The 27287-nt window shown below is 36.0% G+C and overlaps 1 protein-coding gene and 1 pseudogene across 3 annotated transcripts in view; one reads left to right on the top strand and one right to left on the bottom strand.

The window, feature by feature from the left end:
• The window catches only part of LOC138157152 (cullin-1), a 116656-nt gene that overhangs the window by 76005 nt on the left and 13364 nt on the right, over positions 1-27287 (bottom strand). The gene's annotated exons all lie outside the window — the stretch shown is intronic.
• Positions 10171-16836, top strand: LOC138157143 (large ribosomal subunit protein uL22-like; annotated as a pseudogene).

The following is a 27287-nucleotide window of genomic DNA, read 5'->3' as shown; positions in this document are numbered from 1 at the left end:
ACAACACAAGATACTATTAGCGCAGTAGTCCCTTCTAGTTTTCTTCATCTTGGCTCCAATGTTTTCCACTATGATCTCACACTTCAATCATAAACATTTCTTTTAACCACAGCATATTCTTAAATTACTGTATCATATTCCACTAAGTGTTACTGCAGGTTCTTGAAGTATTGGTTAAGTGTTTGCTGAGTATGGGTAGGAAATTAGGGAGCAGGGAAGAATTATTTTACTAGAGATTATAAAGCTGAAATACGGGAAAAGGTCAAATTTAAGACCAGAATCTGAAAGGTAGCAGAACCATTGGATAAGGATAGAGTGATAGGATCAGAGTGGGTACCTGTTAGGCCAAACATTACCAGGGACAGTTAGTTCCCTATGCACACTACACAACTTGTGTTTGGGGTTATAGATTGGCCAAACAATGTTACAACAAAGTTTTGCAACATCATGGTACAATTCACTTATATTGTATTAACAAGAGCTATCACAAAACAACTTGGCCAGGTCAAGGCGGTTTTATGTTGATAAATGCAGGTTATACACATGGGCAACTAAGATTATAAGTATTGCTCCTTTTTTAAAAATCTCAAAATTATTTGCTCTATTTTAGTGCTTCTATGTTATGAATAACTGTAATGTTTAGATTTACAATTTCACCTGAGCATTTCTCTTTCCGCTTCAAAAATCAATTTACATCACTTTTCATGAGATGAGACAAATGAATTCTTGTGTTGCTTTAATGAAAAAACCCTACTAAGCCTAAATAATTGGTTTTAGAGCTATGAGAATCTCTCAATGGGGAAAGAAGTCACATTCACGTGTGTGTGTATGTATTTTTCTTACTGGGGACCTACCAGGTGTACCACTGAGGTGGAAATGTTTAACTCAGTCCTTGTCCTACATGAGTAAAAAGATTTGTAACCACGAAGAGAAGAGTTTTAAGATTTCTATAACAACTGAAAGCTTGGGAACTTGACCAATTTAATTTATGCAGTTATAAGATCAGGTTATAACCTGAATAAACACAATCTTCATTTTGTTATTGAAGTTCTCTTTGTTCAAGTATTTAATAAATATATATAAAGATGTCCTGATAATACATGATATTTAAGCCTTAGTAGCTTAAAAATGCATTAAGACTTTTGAGGCAACCTGTCTATAACTAAATTTTTTTTTCTTAATAGGAAAAATACCCAGAACTTTCAGAAGACTACATAAAATTCTGTTATAAAAAATGACAAATCATTTACCTGTGAAACACATTTGTAATGGTGGCAGGGGCAAAATCCACCTCCTCCACTGTCTTTCCCAAATACTAAGATCTTTCTCTCCTTGTTTAAATATACCAAATGTTTTTTTAATCTGGGCCTGTGATGTCATTGGTGTAAGAAGTTACCAGAGAATAAACTTCCTTTATCAGTGAAGATCACACTGCTGCTAAAGTCTTGCTCTTGTCTTTGTATTTAAAATTTACATTGTAATGTTAACTTTTCACCTTTTGACTACAACTCTTGTCTAAACCAGGAGATCCTTAAATAGCCCCTTAAATATACTTAACTAGCTCTAATGGTTAAATGAGTGTTGCTGGTAATTTATGGTCTTGTCTTTACGTAAGGGTTGTGATATGTACAAGCTTTTAGTGACAGGGTTATATACAGTGAATCTAGAACCTGCCCCAAATAGAGAAGTACAGTGGGAGTACAGCTTTCTAATCCACATAACTGTGAACAGAAACCAATCACAGATCTATATGTGTTTGTAGGTCTGACTTCTGATCAAAGTTCTATGTGGTGGTATTTATCAAACCACTTCTTTGAACTTCAGCTCATCTTCAACAAAACTCATTTTTGTAGGGTTTTAGAATTTGTAAGGCATTTTGCTCACAAGAGCAGTACTGAGGCAGTACAAAAATTATTCCCATTTAGCAAAGGGGAACATAAGACTTGGAGACATTAAATGATTTACTCACCAAAATCTAGCGTATCAAGGTGAGTACCAAAATTTAAACCCACATCTTTTACCCTTCCAATGCATTACCTTCAAATAAGAGGGGGGGGGGGGTTGGATAAAATAATCTCTAAGGTCTTCCAACTCTAACATTCTAAGATGATGTTGTATATTGTTTTGTATTAACTAGGAAAAAAGTGATTCCTGCAACTCTGTGGTTATACAGTTTTATTATGATTGCTTTACCGTAAGAATCACATGTAGGTGGGGCAGCCAGGTAGCACAGCGAGTAAGAGCACCAGCCCCAGTGTCAGGATGACCTGGGGATCGAATCTGGGCTCAGACACTTAGCACCCACCCAGAAACACCTGGCTGTGTAACCTTGAGCAAGTTACTTAACCCCAATTGCTTAAAAAAAAAATCACATGTAGGTCTAAGTCTTTTTTTTTTTTTTAAAAGGAGCTGTTTCTCTAAACTTCCTCTAGTTCTACTTATTTACAGGGAATAAAATATTGATATACATACAGGTTGTCACCCCATAGTGAGATCATTAATCTATCAAATATTAAAGGATACTTTATGAGAAGGTCCATCCCACTTGTTACAAAATGAATTAAACTTATACAGAGCTTTACAGTTACAAAGTATGTCATGTAAGATATCTAGTTTTCTACCCCCAAAATACAAATAACATTCCAAATGGATAATTAAGGAATGCAGATATTTATTACATTATCTAAAACATAAGCCTATATACTTATATATCTGACAAGGTCCCTGAGACATACATAGTAGGTGCTTAAAAAGTGGTCATGTAAATAAGGAAAACACTGGCTTCAGATTTTTTTCATAGCTCCACCTCTAACTTTAAAGCCTTGCCAAGGCCAATCAATATACTTTATCCCCTTAGGAAAATCTTCCTTAATTATTTTAGAGAAAAAATATGGAAAAAAATCATTTTCCAGGTGGAAGAATACTTCCAAACCCCACCCTCCAAGACACAGAGAGAGAGGGACAAAGAGAGAGACAGAGATAGAAAGAGACAGAGACAGAGAAAGAAAGCTCAAGCTAGTCTGAGCAATAATCATCAAAATTATTAAGTACTAGGGGCGGCCAGGTAGCACAGCGAGTAAGAGCACCGGCTCCAGCGCTGGGATGACCTGGGGATCGAATCCTGGGCTCAGACACTTAGCACCCACCCAGAAACACCTGGCCGTGTAACCTTGAGCAAGTTACTTAACCCCAAATGCTTACGGGTGGCCAGGGGGCTCAGCGAGTAAGAGCACCGACTCCAGTGTCAGGATAACCTGGGGATCAAATCTGGGCTCAGGTATTCAGCACCACACCCAGAAATAACTGGCCATGTAACCTTTAGCAAGTTACTTAAGCCCAATTGCTTAAAAAACAAACAACAACAAAAAATAACTATTAAGTACTGGTTTAAAAAGTAAAAATGTATCTTAATCAAAAAAGGAAAAACCAGAAATAAATAAACTCAAAAACCCAACTGTTTGACAAACTTCAAAACATAAATTACTGAAAACTCCTTATCTGCAAAAGAAAAAAAAACTAAAATCTACTCAGGCACACCCATCAACTGAGCAGTGGCTGAACAAATTAATTAGCACATGAATGTAAAGAAGTGTTATTATGTCTGAAGAAATGATCAAATAGATGATTTTAAGGAATCCTGGGTATGAAATAATGCCAAGTGGAGTGAGCAGGATCAGAACAATTTTTACAAGGACAAATACTATGAAGAAAAATAAATGAAAGACTTAAAACTCTGACCAGTACAATGACCAACCCTGTCTCAAGAACCTCTCTCTGTTGGCTATCTCCAATTTATTCTGCATGTATGTATCTTATTTGCATGTTATCTTCCTCATTAGACCATGAGATCCTATTGAGAGCAGGGTGATTGAATTAAAAAATTATCTTATACAGTAATACGCAACCACAACAGACAACAGAGGTACTTCTGGGGTTTTATTATAAACAATGAGCAAAGTGATCATAACATCAAAAACTATGATGCATAAATGTAACACTAAGGTTTACCAAGTACAATACCCCTGTGAAGAAAGAAATATTATCCTTATTTTACTAATGAGAACACTGAGATTGAAGGGGTTTTACAAAGATCTAAAGACTATTCATTAGCTGCTCACTATCTTTGTGACCTTGAATATCCTCTTCTTGGGACCCTATGGCAAGCAAGTTCTTTTCCAACTCTTGAGCTACAGATCTGACTCTTGATACCATCAGAGGCAATACAGTAGGCTAACCCTGGGCTCTAATTGTTGCAACCAGTTAAGTACTGCAAGTTACAGAAAACAGGAAATACTGATTTACCAGAAAGGAAAAGATTAATAATTATATGATAGCAAAATATTCCAAATTAACACTTTAGAATTGAGGAAATTGAAGAATTATTGAACCTGTTTTTGACTCTTGGACTTGTTCTTTACTCCTTTGTTACATGTCATCAAAAGAGATTACTAGAACTATTTTCATTATGATTCAATGATCCTGTGTTCTCATCAAAATGGGCTTCTACTTCCATGGAACTGAGCCCACCTTTGAATAGCATTCAACCCCCCCCCCCAAGTCCTCCCACCACAATTTCCTATGAAATGTCAGGCAAGGGAAAGACTTCCTATAAAAGATGTCCATCAGCTATCCCTCACACTGGTCCCATGATTGCCTGTCTTTTTTTTTTTAAATCATGCATCTCTGACAATATCTTTTATGCCTCTTCTCCTGTATTCTCCTTCAGTGGTAATAAGAGGGAACCTCAATGTCTACCATGCATCTATTTCTCTCTGAGTGATGTGCCACTTTAATTCTTCAAGGAATACGGTATTCAATGACTTGCAGCCACACAGCATCACTGGAAGAATAGTGAAAATTTAAAATATGGATCTTTATTTCAGGGAAATTGAGGTCATCAAAAGCACTAAAATTTGCTAAGAAAGTCCAGACTATTCTGCTCTTCCTATTCAGTTCTGCATCCAGTTCACTGTTCATAACTCATTTGTCCAAGAAATATTTAATAATGGACTAGCCCTACGGTTACTGACATAACAGCATTATCATAGTCTAGACAATAAACATACTTTATCCACTTGTTTTTTTCCTGTATGCATAATTTGTCTTAGCTTTTTAAAGCATGGATCTCACTAAGGAAGCTTCATAGTGTTCAAGGGCCATGTCATCTGCAAAAAAGGCACATTTGGAGAACCTCACCACCTATCTACAGGATTCCCTCTTCAATTTGGAGACTGTTCAGGACATCCTCCAAAACAATGCCCAGAAGTTTGGTATCTGCTTGTTTTATGCCTTCTTTGATATCAATTTTCTGAGTTAGTCATTTGCAAAAGGCTATCCTCTGTCAATGATACTCTCAGTAGAGGAATGAGATTATACGCATAAAGATTTTTTTAGTGATGGCAAAGTAGGTATATGAGTCAGTATGTAGGAAAGTAAATTATTTTCAAAGGCCTGGAGAGAAGAGCTAAGAGAGCTATATAATAAAAGTCATGATTTTTTCAAATACTTATTCATAAAACTTTAGATTAGATTCTTTTTTTTAAATGTCCTCAAAATTGTCATTTATAGCATGGACCTCTTTTGAGTCTGTTTTAGTTTAGTCTGTTTAGTCTGTTTTCTTATGTCATTTCTGCTTCATTATATCAGATATGAGGGGACTGTGTCCAAATTTGACCAACTCCATTGTCACCCATTTATAGTTCCATGGACATAGAAGTATTCTCATTCTTCTACCATTCTTGAAAACATGTAGGATGACACTGATGAAGATCTCCCACCTGGCGGCATTTGAAAATTCTTTCTCAACCATTCTTAATGAAAAAGAGAGCTGCACAGAATTTTTGAAACTCAACCACAGGGAAGAGAAATCTAGAAAGATAATTCACATGACCAATTAGAAGGTGGCAAATAATGATCAAATGCTTACATTCTAAGAGGAGAGATGTGTCCCTGCAAAATTCTACTATTTTCAGGAGTCCAAAAGGGAATTTTAAAAAAATTCAAGGTCTGGGGGTGCTTTTGTTCTGTTTTAAAAGAGTAAAAGGGCAGAGAAAAGTAATATACTATGGAAGAAGGAACTCAGTATCTCTCATAATTAAGGTAGCTGAAGGGGGAAAATGTACATTTTCTGATAAGGTGAAAATGTGACTTTTTTCTTACTATACTTATGAATTACAAGGGAAGACTTTCTTTAGCACAGAGAATTGGGAAAGAGTACGTCTTTCTGACTCTAAGACCCACCTGCTATGCTACTCTTTCTCTTTGCAATGACAGTGATACTACAAAAAAAAAAAAGATGAACCTCAGCCCCCCCAGCAATGTACACATAATATACTCAGATGGAGATGTAGACAAATGGGCAGTGCTGAATTTGAAATTCAACCCTGCTCCCTCCCCTCCAAATCCACTTAAGTTATATGTAGTGGAGACTGAATTTTATACAGTTCTCTTACTTTTCATATAGAAATGTTTGTGCTTGTTAATGTTTTTCAAGTTCATAACAAATATAACATTTTAAAAAATGCTATAAAGCTACTGGTAATATCACTAAGTACAACAAATTTACTTATCTAAATTTACCTTACAATGCACAGCAAGGCCAGATACAAGTAATAAGATAATCCTTATGATTTTTAAAAGGTCACATAAAGGATACAGCTATAATAATCTTATTATTAAATAATCTGATTATATAATACAAGGTTGCTTTGAGTTGGACAGAATATTAAAAACTATTGTTAATTATTAAATTAATTAATTAAAAATAATTTTTAAAAGGTGCAGTTTATGAAAAAGGTCTTCCCTTCTTTGGAAATTATTACACATAAATTTATACTTCACTGCACATAACCAAGTCAATTTCTTGTGTAATTCAACTTTGAAGGATGGATAAACTCTCGGGGTTTTTTTCTATCTATAAAGAAGCATTTATTATAAGTGTTTAAATTTCACAAGCACTTCACTTCAAAAGGAGATTTAATTTAAAGAATTAACCTTGAAAACAAATTTTATCATTCCTATAATAATAAGGAATGTGGATATATTTTACCAGTTTGCTGCATAATTTGGGAAGAAACTACATGGTATGTATATTACATGCTATATGAAGATTTACCCAAAGCTTTAAAACAGGTACTTGAGCTACTCTTTCAAAATGAATGAAAAATCATAGATTTAGAGATGGAAAGGACCTTAGAAATCCTTTCATTGAAAGGTGATTAGGTAACTTATGCAATATCACACAAATGGTTAAAAACAGAGCTGAGCAATCACAGTCTTTCTACTCCAGGTCCTACTGTTTTTCCACTATACTATGCTATTGGTAATTAGGACTATCGATCAACTATTTCAAGGAAACCAATAAAATCTGAGTGCATCCTATGTGAAACATATATTAGGGAGAATACAAAGGCATAATATACAATCCATGTCCTGAAGTAACATATCATCTAGTTGGGAACCAGACAAGACTTATACACAAAAAGTTAATAAAAGATGACATCACAAAACAACAGAAGAGAAGTTAAAAGGTTTCATAACTAACTGCCAAATGAAATGTACAGAGATTTGCTATTAAGAGCTATCTATTGAAAAAGGAAACTGACTAGGGTGGTCAAGATTGGCTTTCTGAAAAAGATATAATTTGAGCTAAGACTCTAAGGAAGAATAAGATGTAGAGAATCTGAAAATATTGAGCAACACATACCCAATATGCAAAACTGTATCAGTAAAAACAGAGAGGGAGTAAAGTATATGGAATGGGCATTAAAGTAGACTTCTCTGGTTAGAGTAGAAAGTAATTAATGAGAAATACTGAGATAGAAGGCTGTAAAATTAGGTTTGGGGCAAAAAGTGTTAAGACCTTGAACGTCATGCTAATAGAGTTGAGGCACGGAGGAAAATTACTAATAGTTTCTGGGTCAGAAGTTGTTTATATAGAGGCAGAGAGGTATAGGGGTTTATAGCAGAGGACCTGGAATCTGAAGACATGCATTCAAACACTGCCTCAGATACTAACTGGTGTGACCCTAAGCAAATCCCATAACCTCTTGGTTCCGTCTTCTCACCTATGAGAATACAGTATATTTACCTCTCAGTGTTGTTGTGAAGATAAAATGAGATAACATACATAAAATGGACTGAAGAAAGGATCAAAAAGTCTTACTTTCTAAGCTACAGTAAAATATGTCACTTAGCTAAAGATTCTCAGTGTTGGAAAGGAGCTTGGAGGAGGATCACCTAATTCGACCAATTCACAAACAGTAGCTCTTTTTACAATGTACTCAGCATTTGGACATGTGGTCCTTACTGAGCACAGTGCCGGGTGCACAGCGTAGCTCTGACTATGATTTCAACATCTGCCTTGGAAAATAAGCAAAAGACTTAATTACTTGATAGGTGCCTCACATTTTGACCAACAGCTCTGTCCATCCAAGATCAGAGTATCTACCAAGTGAAATTAAAAGAGGAAACAAACTCCGTAACAGATAAAACTAATTTTAGAACAAATATTTTGTGAGTATGTACTCTACTAGGTACTGTGAGATATAAAATGTATAAGCCACATGCAATAATTAACAAAATTGAAGAGAGGATGCAAATGTAAAATCAATCAGATGTTTTGTGTATGTATGTATTATGTATTCAATTAGTTAATTTTCAGCTTTTGTTACATTTACAAGCATTTCCAGTGACCTTTAGATACAAAAGTGTCATGGCATTATAATCAATCTTGTTGTGTACAAAGGTATAACAATATTAAAAAACAGCATATAATGAAAAAAAATTACTTTTGTTTTAGTGGCATTTGGGTATTTACAGTTAAACTAGGGCACCTAATACTCTGGGAATTCATAATGCTCTCTCCTCTTAGAGAAATAACACCATAAAAGTCTAATTTTTTGAGGTCTATGCCAGAGTGTAGTGAATCAAAATCTTAAGAATGATGAAGGTGCAGCTAGGTGGTGCAGTCAATAGAGCACTGGCCCTGGAGTCATGAGGACCTGAGTTCAAATTTGACCTCAGACACTTGACACACTTGCTAGCTGTGTGACCTTGGGCAAGTCAATTAACCCCAATTGCTTTGCCTCCCCTCCTCCAAAACAAAAAAAATGATGTTGTAGTTTAGTCAACAGCAAATAGAGGGTATCTTTATATCCTTAATAATTCACACATTCCTTTAGAAAGTTAAGTGCTTTGGTTTCAGAAGGGCTTATCTTTTAGTTTCTTCTAGGTTAGAATCAGGACATTGAGTCATAACTAAAAGTTACTTTCAAATCAAACATGAAAGGAACTTGTTTATCAAACGTGTTATTCCATTAGTAAATTTATTCCAGTGATGTTGTCTAAAAACCTTTTTGTACAGCTACTTAGGGATCTTTAGAACCTGTGACATACTCAAGGGCAAACCTTTGTACTTAGTACAACTGAAGTTGGACAAAAGTTAACTGGGTCTTAATCCCCTGGTAAATAAAAAATTACATCATTTTAGTCAAAAAAGTATGACAATTTTCTTATAGAGATAAAAAACTGCCTGATGTTCTATTAAGCTCCAGTCATGTACCATCTCTTGATGCTCATCTAGCCTAATGTCCTCAATTTTACTCATGAGGAAATTGAGGCCCATAGAATAATTTGCTCAAAATAACTGCTAGCAGCAGAGCTGGAATTAGAACCCATTCCCACTGATTTTGAACTTAAAAAGTGTTTTTTTCACTATATCAACCTTGCCTTCCACTTTCAAAAAAGTCATAACAAAATGTTTTGATCATGAAAGCATCAGTGAAATAATTATTGTTGCCAATTTGAGTATACTGAAAGAAAACTTCATAAATTCTGATATGTTTTTTAAAAAATCATGACACCACAGTACTTGGTTAAACAGAACAATAAAAAAAAAAAAACCAGAAAGCAAGATTTGCCACTACGTGAGAATCACCTCTAGCTAATACATCATCTTGTACTCAGTCATGTACCTGATACACAGACCTATAGTGGTGATTATACTGTTTCACAAATAAATCTAACCAGGCTTTTTAGCTTCTTGATGGTTAAGGGCCTTGGTCTTCTACTTTTTTTTGCCTCACCACAATACCTAATGCAGCTCCCTGTATAAATCATATTAAGTCAGTCTAACTTCTAAACATGTAATTTTAATGTCTGATCAATTTCCTATCAATGGAAATTCAATAAAATTCCTCCATGAAAATAGGTGTAAAGTTGAAATTATGCCCAAAGGGCTATAAAATTGTGCATATGTATATCCTTTGATCCAGTAAACTAATATTAGGTCTATATCTCAAAGAGATAATAACAAAAGGGAAAAGGACCTACACGTACAAAAATATTTATAGCAGCTTTTTTTTTTTGTGGTGGCAAAGAACTGGAAATTGAGGGCATGCCCATCAACTGGGGAATGGCTGAACAAGTAGTGGTTTATGAATGTAATGGACTACTATTGTGCTGTAAGAAATGATGAGCAGGTGAATTTCAAAAAACCTGAAAAGACTTCAATGAACTGATGCTGAGTTTAAATGTGTAGAATCAGGATGACACTGTACACAGTAATAGTAACACTGTGCTATGATCAACTAACGACATATTTAGCTCTTCTCAGCTTTACAATGATTCAAAACAATTCCAAAAAGACTCACGATGGAAAATGCTATCCACATCCACAGAAAGAAAACTATGGAGTCTGAATGCAGATCAAAGCATACTATTTTCACTTTTTTTCCTTCTGCATGGTTTCCCCCTTTTTTCTAATTCTTCTTTTACAACATAACTAATGTGGAAATATGATTAATATTATATATATATATATATATGTATAACCTTTACCAGACTGCTTGATGTCTTGGGGAAGGCTGAGGGAAGGGAAGGAGGAAGAAAAATTTGGAATTCAAAATCTTATAAAAGTGAATGTTGTAAACTGTATCTTTATATGTAATTGAAAAAATAAAATGCTATTAAGTGTGAGGAAAAAAAGAATTAAAAAAAGAAAAAGAAAAAAGGCATATGATATAGTTAAAGGAAATTAATTTTTTTTTCAAGAGTTTTAGAACATCCTTTGTATGGTATGTCAAAAAACTTGGGTTGGAAATGTGTATACTAAAGACTTGTATGTATGATACATAAACATATTTAGAAAAGATCCCAGATATCTTAACTGAAAATATTATTTCCCAATAAATTTTCATGAAGTAACAAACATTGTTACATTTTAGAACCTACTTCTTAAATTTGGTAAAACAACGTGGAAGAGAAAAAAATAAAATGAAAAAGACTAGGGATGGATACAGAGAAGGTATGGCCCATCTTAAGAAAATCCAATACATTAAATTGATACTATGATTCAAATGACAAAATACCTCTATATTGGGTGGTTATATAAACTTTTATCCTATAATAACAGGCCATTCACAATCTATTCTTATTCTGGCTTACCAATGGCAAACAAATATTTAGGGGGCAATGTTCCATTAATTATTCCTTTTATGGCAGGTATCTTTTTTTAATTTGACCATATAACTTCTGGAGAGAGCCTGTGTCTCTGTTCTTTTCCTGTCTCCCCAATCCTCTCAAATAGGAGTTGGTGAATTTCCAAAAAAATGAAGTCACTTGGTTTAAATAGAATCATCCCCTTTCTCCATTCTCCCTGTGCTGGATGAATATCTCACCCAAACAATAGCTTATCTTCCAAATGCCTTTTGGACTATTTATTTGGTATCAGTTTGTGAATTAATGCTTTCAAAAGAGTTCCTCTAAAGAATATAAAATAAGAGTTTATTAATAAAAACACAACCTCTGTATGAGGAGTTCTTAAATGTTTTTGTGTCAGAGATTCATTTATCAATCTTGTGAAGCCTACAGAACCCTTCTAAGAATGTTTTAAATGCATAAACAGGATTACAAATTATACAAATTATATTGCAACATGATTATTAAAAAAAAAAACAAATCTAAGCTCACAGAAACTAGGTTAAGAACCTATGTTCCACATCTCTTCTAGAAGGTGAGAAAAGCAGCATGGGGCAGTGCATAGAATTGGCTGGGAAAATGTCTTAAGTTTAATGCAGCCTCTGACATATGAACTAGCCTGGATGAAGGACAAGTCACTTAACCTCTCAGTGCCTCAAGCAACTCTATAAACTGTAGATTTGTCAGTGATAACTTTCCACAACAGGTGCTCTCCTGTACCAAGGAATTTACAGCTCGAGATAAGAAAATTTTACAAGGTACACTTATAATATGAAGGGGGAAAACCCCCCCCATGGTTATCTGGAACATTTTTTAAAACAACCCATTAAATTTTCTACATTTAAGAAGCAAACTTCAACTTTGAATCTGAAGCTACAAGCATTAAAAATACCTACATGTCTCTTCCTTTGAGCCGTCCTAGGTAATCATTCAAAATGGTGAGGAATTCTCTTGATCCTGAAAACCCCACAAAATCATGTTAAGTCAAGGGGTTCAAATCTCCGGGTTCACTTCAAGAACACCCGTGAAAAAGCCCAAGCTATCAAGGGCATGCACATCCGAAAAGCTACCAAGTATTTGAAAGATGTCACATTTTAGAAACAGTGTGTTCCTTTCTGTTGATATAATGGTGGAGTTGGCAGGTGTGCCCAGGCTAAGCAATAGGGTTGGACACAGGGTTGGTGGCCCAAACAGAATGCTGAATTCTTGCTGCATATGCTTAAAAATGCAGAGAGTAACACAGAACTAAAGGGTTTGGATGTGGATTCTCTCGTCATTGAGCATATCCAGGTTACCAAGGCTCCCAAAATGCGGATGGCGTACTTACAGAGCTCATGGTCGAATCAACCCATACATGAGTTCTCCCTGCCATATTGAGATGATACTTACTGAAAAGGAACAAACTGTTCCTAAACCAGAAGAGGAGGTTGCTCAAAAGAAAAAGATATCCCAGAAGAAACTGAAGAAACAAAAGCTTATGGCACGGGAGTAAATATGACAGAGTGCAAATAAAAGTGAAATGAAACCATTTGTTACAGTAAAAAAAAAAAAACCTACATGTCAACTTCAAAGACAAGAATGAAGTACATAAGAGTAATGTATTAGGTGTCCATGGGCGTGAAGATACCACATATACTGTCAGTTCTTCTGTGTACTGATGGATTTAACTGATTTTTTTCATTTCCCCTTTAAAAAAAACAACAAAGAAACCAACCAAACTCTGTTACAAAGGATGGCTCTCAGAGGGGAGTAGGAGAATATAAGAGAACATTTAAAGCAAAGGATATCAATAAAGTTTTTAAAAAATAATCTGAACTAATCAAAGTAATGAGACACCTTGATTAAAGACAACATGTGGGGGTGGCTAGGTGGCACAATGAATAGAGCACTGGCCCTGGAGTCAGGAGGACCTGAGTTCAAATGTGGCCTCAGACATAACACATAAACTAGCCGTGTGACTTTGAGCAAGTCACTTAACCCCAACTGCCCTCCAAAAAGCAACCCCCTCAAAAAAAACAACCCCAACAACATACACACATGCATATACATCCCCCCCTCCAAAGAAGAAATTTAAATCTGATCCATCAATCATTTGAGAAATTCTTTGAATCCTACCCTAATGATTTTATACAAATTATTCTTTTGAATTATATACATATACACACACCATACATTACATTTTTTGGTGAAATTAAATATTGGAATGGCATTCTAACTCCAATAAGGTTGGGGATTAAAGTAAAATATCTGTATGCGGTCTGTTCTAGCCACAGTGGAAGGGCAATCTAGCTAAATATTGACAGGCCCCTAGGTTGGCTGCTCAGTAATAAATTCTTTTGTCATACAAAATACTAAATGAAGAAAAAAATTTTAAATCACTTTAAGCCTTGTGTAGTAATAGAACCTCATCAAATGCCTAAATAATGCACTATCAGAAAAAAATCCATCAATGTTGGTACTCTCTCCCAAGTGAAACCAGAAAACAATAAGTGGCCACTAAAGAAAATAATGACCCAGATGTTCTCCTTAGAGAAGTAAACAAAAAAGTTGGTGGAGTTAGATTCATTCTGCACCAAAACAAACTAGAAATATTTATAGAAAACTACAATTCTTTTAATTTTTGTTTCCCTAGTACTTGATCATTTCATCTGAGAATGTTCACAAGTTTCAAAGTCAATGTCTACTCTATTGCAAAGGATGAAAAGATAAAGAAATGCTATAAATAATTTGACAGTATCTTCCAAGTCAAGTCAACATACTCAACTTCCAAGATAAAGGTGAGCATAAAAAAGAACTGTGAAAAAAGCATGTTGAATATTTGTTACAGGGATTTTTACCCCCTCACTGGGGTGGGGAAGTAGGGTGGAAGGGAGAGAAAAAAATCTTATTAAAAGAAAGGAAAAAAACGGGAGGGGAGAATAAGAACGTGGCTGGATTTGATTGGCAGGGAGGAAACAGACCAGGGGCTTATAGACTACTTAGAAGCCTCATACTTATAATCAATATTTTCTTCTCAACAAAACTGGAAGGCACTGGATATAATGAGCACTGAACATCCATAATAAAAGATGAAGTTGATAATATCTTAATAGAAAGGAAAAAACTAGTTGGTGATGAGGGAACTGATGGGTTTCAGGCTCTGGGAAACACCTTGAACTCTGACTGAATCTTCCCACATGATGATGCATTTACCCGAGGCCATAAGCCTTTTATTATCCTAGGTCCAAATCTCTTGTTACTCTTAACCTAGCCTAGCCCTCTATTGTCCCTCCTGGTCACATGGGCACAGTCCCGCCTGGATTGTAGGTTCCTGGGGCTGGGGGGAGAGCAGGGGGAGAGGCAGGGGGTGCCCTACAGCAGCACTCCTTGGACCAGTGACCCTTCTTGTGGCACTGAAAGCAGGTTTCCTCACTGCCCAATTGGCTGGGCTTCCTCCAAGGAGGCACTCCTTAAGTCTTTTTCCTGGCCATGGCAGCAGCCAAGAATTGAGCATGTTCCGTCTCGTTCCCTTCATTCTCTCTCCTCTGCTGCAACTAGGTCTCTGTTGTTAAAGACTCCAAAGGCTATCTCCAGTAATTGGACCTGAGGTGTTTGGGATCCCATTGCCAATTTCTGCGGTTTCCTCCTAATATCTGGGGCAGACTGATTAATATGTGTTAACAACTGCTGCCCCTTCTATAGAGTCAGGATCTAAATTTGTATCTATCTTAATAGCTTCTAGCAGTCAGTCTTGGAAAAGAGCAGGGTTTTCCTTTTCTCTGAGTAATTTCCCTAATTTTCTGATAATTTATTTGCTTCTGAAATGCAGTTCTTTAGCCTTCTAACAGGCAAAGCACCATATGGTCTCTCTTTCCTCTATCCTCACTCTTTTAATAATCCCATCCTGGGTCACTAGTGGGAATAGCAGCTGTTCATGGGGGATATTTTGTGGGGTTATTGCTAGTCAAATGATCCCCAAATTGGGAGGCTTGTTCCCAGATTCTCCTCTTCTCAGTGGAACAACAGGTGAAGATATGCAAATCACCCCAAGCAAGTTCAAATGTAGGGATATGTCCCCTAAAGCCCTCAGTAAACTAAGGGGGGGTCTTCAGAGTTATCTTCCCAGTTTCTCTTTTAACTTGAATGAGATCCAAAATCGAGAATGGAATGTGCACTCTGTCCCACTAGACAGGGCTGCACTTCCCTTTGGGGAAAAAACCCGGAAGGCTCCGTGGGGACCAGGGCTTAGGAAGGGAGAAAGAAGTCCCACTTCTTGTGAGGGAGTGACTGGGTGGGGGGTGCTAGCTGAACAGGATTAGATGGTAAGACTGGGGGATCCAGCTGGCAAGGGAAAGGATCAGCTGGCACCTGAGGAAGGGAATGGGTCATAGTGGGAGATACTACAGGCACTGCAGTAGGAGTGGCCCCTGAGGCCAGAACCTGAGTAGGGGTCACTTCAGGGGGAGGGGCCATGGTGGGAACTGCAGGGTAAGGGATGTAAATGTTGAAGGACGTATCAAAGTTCCTACTAAAGGAAATTATACCTCGTTTCGGCTTGCCTGGCTCCTTACAGAGTGACAATGGCCCAGTTTAACCCAGGCAGTGGCAAAAATGCTTATGGTTCCCAGTCAGGGAACCATAAATGTTGAGGCTTGGGGGTTTAAGGGTGTCTGAAACCCCAAAATGCCCACACGCCCAGTCCTGCCAAACGTATTTGACTCAAGCCTTCTCTCAGTCAAAGAAAAGCAAAGTTTCACCACAACGCGTAGACTCTTAAGGAGCCTAAGTATTTGTGATGCTTGTGTTGACAAGTGGGTCAGAATAATCTGACACAGAGTGAGTCTCACTAGATTAATCTCAGCACTTTCATGGAGGCAAGATGGAAAGTCAAAGACTGAGGAAGGGATCTAGGGAGGATCTAGAGGGGGTGTTTGGGGAGGGTCTTGAGGAGGAGTCTAAGGAGAATCTTTGAGGGAACTGAGGTCAGACTCCAGGAATGGGATTAAAGGTGGGAAATAGCTGAAGGCTACCTGGAGATAACAGATAATGGAGGGCTAGGCTAGTTTAAAGGTAACAGATTTGGGTATAGATATTGACAGGACGCAGGATTGGAAGAAGTTGGACAATGGAGGGCTAGGCTAGGTTAAGAGTAACAGAGATCTGGGTCTAGGATAATGAAAGGTTTATGGCTTCAGGAAAACGGTCTCATCAAGTGGGAAGATTGGCAGTTCAAGGGGTTTCAGTGAGCCTGAACTACAATCAGAACCATATCAGAATCAGTGGTCTGTATTACAATGGACCAGCTACTAGTTAAAGGAAAAGGGCAAAAGTCAGTAAGTAGAGACAAAAATAAAAGTGCATCAAGATAAAAAAAAAAAAGGATACAATTCATACAGTCTAAATCTGACCTATTCAAATGAGCTGTCAGTGACCAAAAAAAAAAAAAAAAAAAAAAAGAAAGAAAAAAGATACTGACCTAGGATCATCACCATTTCCAGTAAATGTTTCACTGATTTAAAACAGCTGTCACAATAATGAGTCCCAGTGTCCAGAAAGTACCTTAGTCAACAACACTGGCCAAACATGGAGCTAGTGCAGCCAAAGGCAATACCATATACAAACCCATGTATAAAAACATGAAAGAAGAATGTGGAAGATAAACAGAATCATGAGAAGCAGTATGACATGGGGGATAGAGCCTTGGACTTGGAAGTTAGGAAAACATTCATTCAAATATTTCTTCAGATACTACCTGTGAAAAGAAAGGCAATTCACTTCACCCCTCTTTGGATCTGGATTTCCTCAAGTGTAAAATGAGAAGGGTGTACTTAACGACTCCTAAAGTCTCTTCAAGTTCTAAATCTATGAGCCTCTGATCTCATAAAACGAGAAGAAAGCTGTGGAAACAAGTCTACAAAACACTTTGCTACAGAAAACCAAGGGAACTAACAACATCCTAATAGCATTCAATAATAAAACTGACATGCAGGTAACCAATAACAGCAAAATGGAACAAATTTGTCAATACTGCTGTACTTACCTATTTTTGACAAAGGTCTGGCTACTACACCTGAACCCTAACACTTCAGTTTGAATAGGCTATACAAAAACAAAAAAACTAAGATCCTTCTGACCTCCCTGGATTTACTGACACCTGGGTTGGGGAGGGGTGTGCCTGCATGTGTGCCAAAATAAGCCAAGCTTCCCACTGCCACCTTCCAAACTCTTCTACCATCACTATTCAGCAGCCTTTGCTTCTTTAGATACAGTCTATCGAAATATGTCTCCAAATCCAGGTCCTCCTTGTTTACCAATCCATTTCTCAAGGAATTCAGTGCCTGCTTCAGTGTCTCTTCACTTGCCCTCATATTAAGAGATTTACATATATATTCATGCTCCCCCAAACACTATAACTTCTCAGTTCCTCAATTCATTCATTTCCCTAAGACCCACTTCTCTATTCAATGTCAGCTACACGTAGGAATGTTCATAATCCTGGCCTTACCATCGCAAAACTTCTATTTTTTATATTTAATAACTCTGACTTTAAAAATCCAATCATTTTTTTTTATAGTTCAATTTCTCTCTATTCCTATTAATCTTAAATCTACCTCTTCACTGTTACCATGACCTTCAATCATTCCACACCTTATTACTTTCACAGGCTATCACCCTTGCTCTGGCTATAAACTCCTCCATTCCCAATCCCAATCCCTCAGTGAACTAATGCAGAAGTCTTATCTTCTACTCTCTAATTTCTTACTTGCTCCCTTGTCTTATGACCATTCATATCTTCCCAATTCTTAATCAGGCTGCTGATAAGAGCTGGAGAAGTAAGGCTACAGTGCTAAATAAATCCATTGAAAATTTAGGTAATCTCAACTGGGTCCTCAGAAGCTAGGTAGTCCTACTGCTCCCTAACTGATTCTCTACCCACTAATCACAGCTATTCCAAGCTTCTTTCAAGGCTTCCTTAACACCTTTGCCCTCATTTTCTCCACTGAGAACCTTGCATAATAACGGAGGGAAAAAAAAATCAAGGCCACTAACTTCCAGGTCCCTCTTCTCTCCTCATCTCACATCTTTCTGATATCAGCCCTATGTCCTCCTTTACTCCAATCTCTGATAAAAGGGTAAAGTAGCCCTTCTCGCCAAGTCCCCTCATGTATTCTCCAACAGATTACTGCCACGATCATACAAGCCCCTTCACTCAATCTCTTATTATCTACTAGTTTCTTCCCAAATATTTCCAATTCTCTTTCCTAAAACAAGCAAACAAACAACAACCTCATTTAATCTTACTATCTACTATCGCAGCAAGCTACAAACCTGTCTTGTCCATTTGGAGTAGACTCCTTGGAAGAAAAAAACAAAAACCACCTATACTTGGTGTTTCTACTTTTGTCACTCTTCTAAAATTCTGTACAATCAAACTTTCAACTTCATCAGCAAACTAATTATTTTCTTCAAAATTACCAAAGATAATATAATTGCCAAATCTAATGGCCTCTACTCAATACTCATCCTTTGCAATCTTACCAGAGCATTTAAAACTGTCGATTACCTTTTCTTCCTGAACATTCTTTCTTCTCTGGATTTTGAATGCTATTCTCTTTTTCATCTGCTTTCCATCTAACTGTTCTTTTCTCTGGAAATTTGAGATCTTCATCCACTTAGCACATTGCCTTATACACAGTAAGATTTATTAACTGCTTGTTGGCTAAGGGGCATTTAAAAAGACAGTTACTGGCCCAGACCAAGTAAACATTAAGGAAATACTATAGGTAAAACAACCTTGAAAGTATTAATGGCAGACATGACCTTCTGGATCCAAGGATAAGAATGATTAAATAAGTGGGAGGCTCACAAAATAAAATGATTAATTTTGATTGTATAAAACTTAATAAGATTTTGCACACACAAATCTAAGTAAAAGTTGGAAGGGCAACAGTTATGGAAAAAAAATCTTTGTAGCAAGTTTCTTTGATAACAAAGTATCATTTCTAAGCTACATAAGGAATTGATTTAAATTCATAAGACTAAGAGTTATTATCCAGTAGATTAATGGTCAAAGGTTATAAATGGGCAGTTTTCAAAGGAATAAATTCAAGCTATCAGTAACCATTAAGAAAATGATCATAATAAAGAAACTTTGAGGCTTACCTCATATCTATCACACAGAAGAGGAAAATAGTGAAAACAGGTACACTGTTGATGATATAAATTCTGAAAAGCAATTTGGAACTATACCCCAAAAGTCACTCAAATGTGTAATAATCCTTGACCCAGCTATACCACTACTAGGTATATATCCCAAAGATCCATGTGGGCAAAATATTTATAGCAGATCTTTGCATGGTAGCCAATCCACCACCCATCCCCCGAAACTAAAAGGATGCTTTCCTCTATTAGAATAGCTAAACAAATCATGGCATATGAATGTAATGGAATATGATTATGCCATAAGAAATGGCAATGGATGATCTTAAAGGAAACTGGGAAGACCTTCACGAACTGCTGTAGAGAGAATTATAGAATAATAATGACATTACATAAAAACAACTTTTGAAGACTTTAAACTCTAATCAGCACGCAACAATAAACCTGTGATTCCAAAAGAATGAAGATCAAATATATCACCTCAAGACAGAGGTGATGAACTTAAAGGAAAGAAAGAGAATTATTTGTGGACTGGGCCAATGAGAGAATTTGCTTTTATTGGTCTATGCAGATATTTTGAAGGCTTCTCCCCTCCCTGAATTGGGAAAAAGGATAGATATGCCACATTTATGTCAGTATAATTTGTTTCTGTGCAGTGATGTTAACCTGAAAAACTCAGTTACTCAATTCCAAAGCCAAAGAAGAATTGGAAATAAAAAGATGCTGATTGGCTGGGGAATGGCTAAATAAACTGTGGTACATGTAGTAGAATAATAGTACTGTAAGAAATGTATATGATGAATAAAGATAAAGAAAAGATCTATATGAACAAGTGCAGCATGAAGTAATCAGAGCCAAGGAAAAAACATACACAATAATTACAGCAGTGAAAATGGAAGGAACTACATATCAAAAGCGAATGTAAAAAAATTATAAAGATCAAGCAGGACCTGAATAAGAGATATGAGAGGACATCACCAAGAAGGAGGGATTTACACATTGCACATGTTTTCAGACTTTTCCCATTTATGAATCAGTTGTGCTTTTTTCATCCTCTTAAAAAAAAAAAAACAACAGTTCTCTGGAAAGGAGGGTGGTGATGGTAGTGATAATGGGAATAACTATAATTATGTATAACATGTGACCTTGGGCAAGTCACTTAGCCCTGTTTGCCTCAGTTCCTCATCTGTCAGATGAGCTGGAGAAAGAAATGGCAAACTACTCCAGGATCTTTGACAAGAAAAGTCCAAATGGGGTCACAAAGGGCACAAAATAATGATGTAAGAAACAAAAGACATCAATAAAAATGCATTTCATTAAAAAAAAAAACACGAACGGAAAGAAATGGAGATTCAAGATTTCATACAGAAGCCTGATTTTGTGTCCTACTGTGTGTATGGAAATGCTCTTTTTAAAGTTCAGAATAATTTTTTTTCAAAAATAATAAATGCAATTCATAATTCTACCAAAAATAAAAGTGAAGTTCACTGGTAAATAGTATGCTGAGTCCATTCAATTACCTCTTTGAAAATCAGGACAGTTCCCTCTTTTTCTCAATTGTTATCCAAAGGATCTCTGCTTCCACCTAGTGATCTTACTGAATTTACTCACTTAAGTTTGTCTTCTTTAAAGTACAATAAATACTTCCTGACTTTTACCCTAATCTGTTTGTTTTGAAAAAGGCATTCTCTTTCAAAATCACAGTCCAGATCCAAGGCTCCACTTACCAAGATCCAGTAATACATACTTATTTGCCTTCTTTCATCAAGACTTCTAATTTGACTTACTTGGTAGCCATCCTTTAATCATTTGAGTATAGAAAGCTAAGACCACGGGTCTTTTGACTGGATTGTTTATAGAATTTTGTTGATAAATTTCTAGGTATATCTTAACTACTATGCTTCTTGTTCTACAGCTCTTCTAGGGTTTCTAACATGGCGAATAACAGGCAGTTTTGTAATCCCTTTCTTTTCAGTTAAAGCTCTTCTGAAGCAATTTGCAAGACTAAGAAAACAATACTACCGGCTCTTGTTAAGGTTCATTCCCGCCCCTAGATAAGGGCCTACTAAAAGTAGAAGTGACTAACATTTATAAAGGGGTTTCAAGTTTGCAAAAGCTTTGTACATGGCATCCTTTTTGGTGCTCATAACAATCCAGTGAGTTAAGTGTTATTATTTTCCCAATTCAACAGAGGACAAGAGGCTACATATCTTATGAAAAGTCACAAAGTTAACAAATGTCTGAGGTGGAATTTGAACTCACATCTTCCAAAGTCTAACTAACACTTTTACCAACTCTATAACCTAGAGTCTACCTGGTCACTCCTGGAGTTTAAGGACTTGTCCAGAAATCCATGATCCATTTTAAAAATGCAACTTATTAACTGTTCCCATTAATCAAACAAGATACTTTTGCAACTACAGAAATAACTATTCAATGACCCTCTGATTTTGAAAGATCAATGAAGAATAAAGAGGTATGCTCACCAAAGATGTGTCACTGTCATGGAGGGCATTTGTGTATAAGACCCAAATGCAACTGGATTTCCTATAGATAGTAAGGCCCTCCAGATATTCTTGATAATATTGATAAATACTCAGGAGACTAGCCAAACAACTTAACATGTAATTAGACTGCTGGTACTAAATCAGTGTATAAATCTGAGACGGTCAAACAGGCAAACGATGAATTAAGACTCAGATCTGCACTGACAAAAAGAATATCCATATGATGAGATCAACAGATCCACTAAAGTACTAAGATACTATTTTTTTTTTTTGCTTTTTAGAGCGGGGAGGGCAGGGTAATTGGGGTTAAGTGAATTGCCCAAGGTTACATGGCTAGTAAGTGTTAAGTGTCTGAGGCCGGATTTGAATTCAGGTACTCCTGACTCCAGGGCCAGTGCTCTATTCACTGCGCCACCTAGCCACCCCTAAAGATATTATTTTTAAAAGAGAAAAACTTCTATTTTGTTGTTAAAAACTGTCAGGACAGGTAAAATCCTGTTAAAAATTCTAATGAATTTATGAACTGTTTTGCTGTATTTGAATTGTCTAAACAACCTAAGAAATGCCTTTCCAAGGGGTCCAGAAATCAAACAATTAACCCAGCCACTCTTGGCTGAAATAGAAAATTAATGCCTCATTGTTGTGAGCACCAAAAAGCATGCCATATACAAAGTACTTAAAGCAGGATCTCTCTCCAACAATCCTAGCCTTGTAACAGGGTTCAAGTCTAAACTCTCCTCCTAATCTCCTAAAAATCAAAAAGCAGAAACTTGCCCAGGTTGGGACAGCAGTAGGGCAGTGCTGAAATATCAACTCAGAAATCCTGTGGGACAGAGACTAAGGACAGTGAAATGTTAATTGTCAACTAAGGAAGGAGGTTAAGATGGCTTTGAGGTATAGCTCTGGGGAAAACAACTATCAAAGGGAAAGAGTCAGAAAGTGAGCAACTGGGGAATATAAGGAAAAAAGAGGGAAATTACCAAATATTAACCAAGCAAGTTAAGGAACTTCACCATAAACAGATAAATGAAGAGGCAAGATATTAGTGGCAGAAAGGGAAGTGGTCTCCAGCTCAGTTAAAAGAGTCCAGATATCTATGAATAAATATTACAGGACTAAAGAAAATGAATTGACACCTAATGAGGCAGAGGACCCTGCATATCCCTAAGAGAACATAGAATCACAGTAAGAAGTTATGGATAGGTTTCCAAGAGAATTAAGAATTATGACAGCAAAAGACTTGACCTATACAGCACAATAATTGGCAGAATAGAAAAACGTGAATCCATGGTGGCAAGTCTTACCAAAGAAATAAAAAAGAATAACCATGTAGGAATGAAAATACAGATATGAGGGACAAATTGGAAGAAGAAAAAAAGCAATAAATATTAAAAGGACATATAATTTCTCTATATATAAGTAAAACATTGCCCTTGAAACAGGGTAATTGAGAGTATTATAGGTTTCCCAGAAGATCATGACAAGTGAAAAAACCTCAGTAGCATAATACAAGAAATAAACTTCCTAGAACTTCTGGACACCAAAACAAAGTGCCAGTCAGAAGAATCTATAGGGCCAGAGGGGAGAAATAAACCTTACAGTACAAACTCCAAAACATACAGTATTAAGTTTAACAATTCTAGTGACAAAAATTATTCAAATAGCCAGGAGAAAGACCACATACAAAAGAAGAGAAATTCAAATAACGGAGGACTATTCTGTATCTACCAAAACACTTGTTATAAAGAGCAAAGAAAGAAGCTCAAGATGAGACCTAAAGGGATATGCTCTGTAAACTTGGGCCTATTAATGAAAATGAGTCATTAACGAAAAAAGACAGACAATAAAAGATCTTTGAAGTCTTCCTAGAAAGAAAACCAGGCCTGAACAAATTATCTGCTTTTCAAACATCCCCAACAACAAAAGTATAAGAAAGCAGACAAACGTAGCAAAGACGACAACAAAAATACCTTTAAGAAATTTCTGTAAGTACGCAAGTAAAGAAGGTTGAAAAGAGATAGCAAAAAGATGTTGGAGAAACAAACAGGCCTGGAACATCATGGGCTAATAAACCTCACAACATTCTACCTATAGGTAAAATCAATATTCTTTTGGGATTAAATTAAGAGTAAGAAGGTGCACAAAAGGGGGAGAACAAAGGAAAGAATGGAATGTGATGTATTCTAAACATACCAAAACGTAAAATCTAAAATAATTCCTGTAGTCTCTAGGAAAAAAGAAAGCCTAGAAAGTAATGGGTGAGGAGGCAAAGGGAGGTACTGAAACAATGGAAAAGAAAAGAACGAAATCCTGTTTCAGTGGTGGGATGATCATACAATGAGCAATGATGAAAATTACAGACGGTGAAGAGAGATTTTATGTAAAGGAAGATAAGGACCTAACAATGGATATAATCTACAGGGAGATTTGGTGATTAGAGACCATTCATCAGACATCAGGAAAAGGGAGATCAAAGGTCATGGAGCAAACAGACATGCAAAAAAGTAGCAGTACATGGACCCAGGGAGATGATTTTGTAGCAAAAAGGTAGAAAATGGTAAAGGGAAGGGCAAAACTTAATAATGAAAGAGACAAAAGAAAATTCCTACCATGGGATATATTCTTTATTATTTGCAGAAACTGGTATTTCTAAAAGTGAGGCACAGCTGGATGGGGGAAAAGGGAGGCAAAGGCAAGATCTATACAAGGCAATAATGCAGAAACTCTTTATAAAAAGGAATCAAATTCCATAAATACAGTGACTAAAGGACTAAATAAAGACAAGAGTTATTATGAAAGAATAAAAGTCTAGAACAGAAAAAGATGAAGAAAATGAAGGAAAGAAATAAGTTTTTAGGAAAAAGAGCAGAAAATGAAAATTTAAAAACAAAATATGTTTAAGTGGAGAAGAGGAAGGAGGATTTTATGGGGAAAAAGAAAAGAATTAAATAACTATATAAAAGAAAAAGGAACTAATAAGCAATACTCCAAAATGAGGGAAAGGGGTTACTAATGAGGGGGTGGAATGGGACAGACATGAGGGTGGAGAGAATCCTGAGAGTGAGGGGAAAAGATTCAGTAGGAATAGGGCAGCCTTAGAACTAAAAAAGGCAGCAAGGTGGTGCAGTGGACAGGAAGATCTGAGTTCAAATTTGGCCTCAGACACATATTACATACTAGTTGTATGACTCTGGGCAAGTCACTTAATTTGCCATAGTGCCTCATTTTTGTAAAATTAGGGCACACTGGAAAAGGAAATGACAAACTGCTCCAGTATCTTTGCTAAGAAAACCACAGATAAAAAAAGTCCATAAGGGTCATGTAGTAGACATGACTGAACAATAAAAATTTTTAAAGTTAAAATAACTGAAGAGCCTAAGTATTGTATTTACAAAGGAAAAATAATTCCATTCTGGAAAAAAAAAATAAAGACAAATAGAGGAAATATGAATGGATTAAACAATCCATTAAAAAGAAAAAGTAATAGTTTGGCAAGAAAACAAAACTTCATAATCAATTGCTTACAAAAAACACATCTTAAAAAAACAGAATAAGGGGCGGCCAGGTGGCTCAGCAAGTAAGAGCACTGGCCCCAGTGTTGGGATGACCTGGGGATCAAATCTGGGCTCAGGTACTTAGCACCACACCCAGAAATAACTGGCCGTGTAACCTTGAGCAAGTTACTTAACCCCGATTGCTTTAAAAAAAAAACAACAATAAAAATGAGGGGCTGGAAGAAAACTTTTTTCAGGAGAACAAAAAAATAATTTGCAATCATGCCATGAGACAAGGTACATAACAAAAACAAAAAAATTGACAGCATAAAAAGGGATAGACAAGGAAACTACATTATGATGAAAGGAATCAGACAATAAACCAGTGTCAATGTTAAACTAATAAGCTCAAAGTTCAAGCATCTAAATTCATAAAGAAGAACTAAATATGAGTTATAAGAAACAATAATACAATAAGCTGCAAGAGATTCCAATATGCTTTTCTCAGTTTTGGAAAGGTATAAGATAAAGATAAAAGACGAAATATATAGATTTGAACAAACTGCTGGAGAACCTAAAACTAAAACACTCATGGTGTCTTTGAAATAAGGGCTATTTTCAAGCACCAAAAGGAACTTCTGCAAAAAACTGATCATGCATTACAGAAAAGTGATATTGCAAACAAATGTAAAAAAGCAGAAACAATAACTATATCCTTTATAGATCATAATAAAAACAGTAATCAGTTCAGTAAGAACAAACAAAAGACAGACTTAAATGGAAAACATAACAAGAAAGTCATAAATAATGAGTGGTCAGGGAATAAATCATATAAATAATTAATAACTATGGAAAAGAAAATAATGGTGAAAGAAGCATACCAAAATTTCTGGGATACAGCTAAAACAGTACCCTTAAGATGGAAAAGTCATATTCCTACAAGCATACATTAACAAAATAGAAAAGAGGATTAGTGAACTGAATGCGCATTTAAGAAATTAAAAAGCCAGCAAATCAATCTAAAATAAGCACAAGAGACGATATTAAAAATTGGAAGAGAAATAAACAGTAAACCAAAAAACCCTATAGAAATAAAATTAGAAGATAATTCTCTGAAAAGACTGATAAAACTGATAAGCCTCTAGCTAATCTAAGGTAAAAAAACAAACTAGCAAACAGTGAAATCACAATAAAACCAAAAGGAAAAAAAAAAGCATTTTCAGATCTTCAATGTTACCTCAATAAGGTAACAAAACATAGAACCAAAAAACCCCAACCAAACCAAACAAAAAAAAAACAAACCCCAACCCCTGCAAACCAATATCATTAACGATGTAAAATTTTTAAATAAACTCTTCAGGTTATAGTAATCCATCAAAAAAATCATTCATCATGACCAAGATGGATTTATACCAGGCACGCAAGGATGATTCAACTTTAAGAAAACAATATAATCGCTTTTATTAAAAACAGAAATATGTACAACTACATGATTATCTCAATAGATGTGAGGGGAAAGCTGCATGTCAAAATCCTACAAAGTATAGGCAAAGCAGAACCTTTCTGAAAAAATATCCATTTAAAATCAAAAGCAAGCATCATATGCAATGGTGATAGATACACTAGAACCTTTCCCAATACATACAGTAGTAAAGCAAGGATATCCAAT

This window comes from Petaurus breviceps, unplaced genomic scaffold, assembly GCF_028583685.1.
Source record: "Petaurus breviceps papuanus isolate PSGF00001 unplaced genomic scaffold, PetGlider_PUasm1.0 112, whole genome shotgun sequence".
Classification (NCBI taxonomy): domain Eukaryota; kingdom Metazoa; phylum Chordata; class Mammalia; order Diprotodontia; family Petauridae; genus Petaurus; species Petaurus breviceps.
The sequence above is the reverse complement of the archived record's forward strand: the minus strand, read 5'-3'. Positions and strand labels throughout refer to the sequence as shown.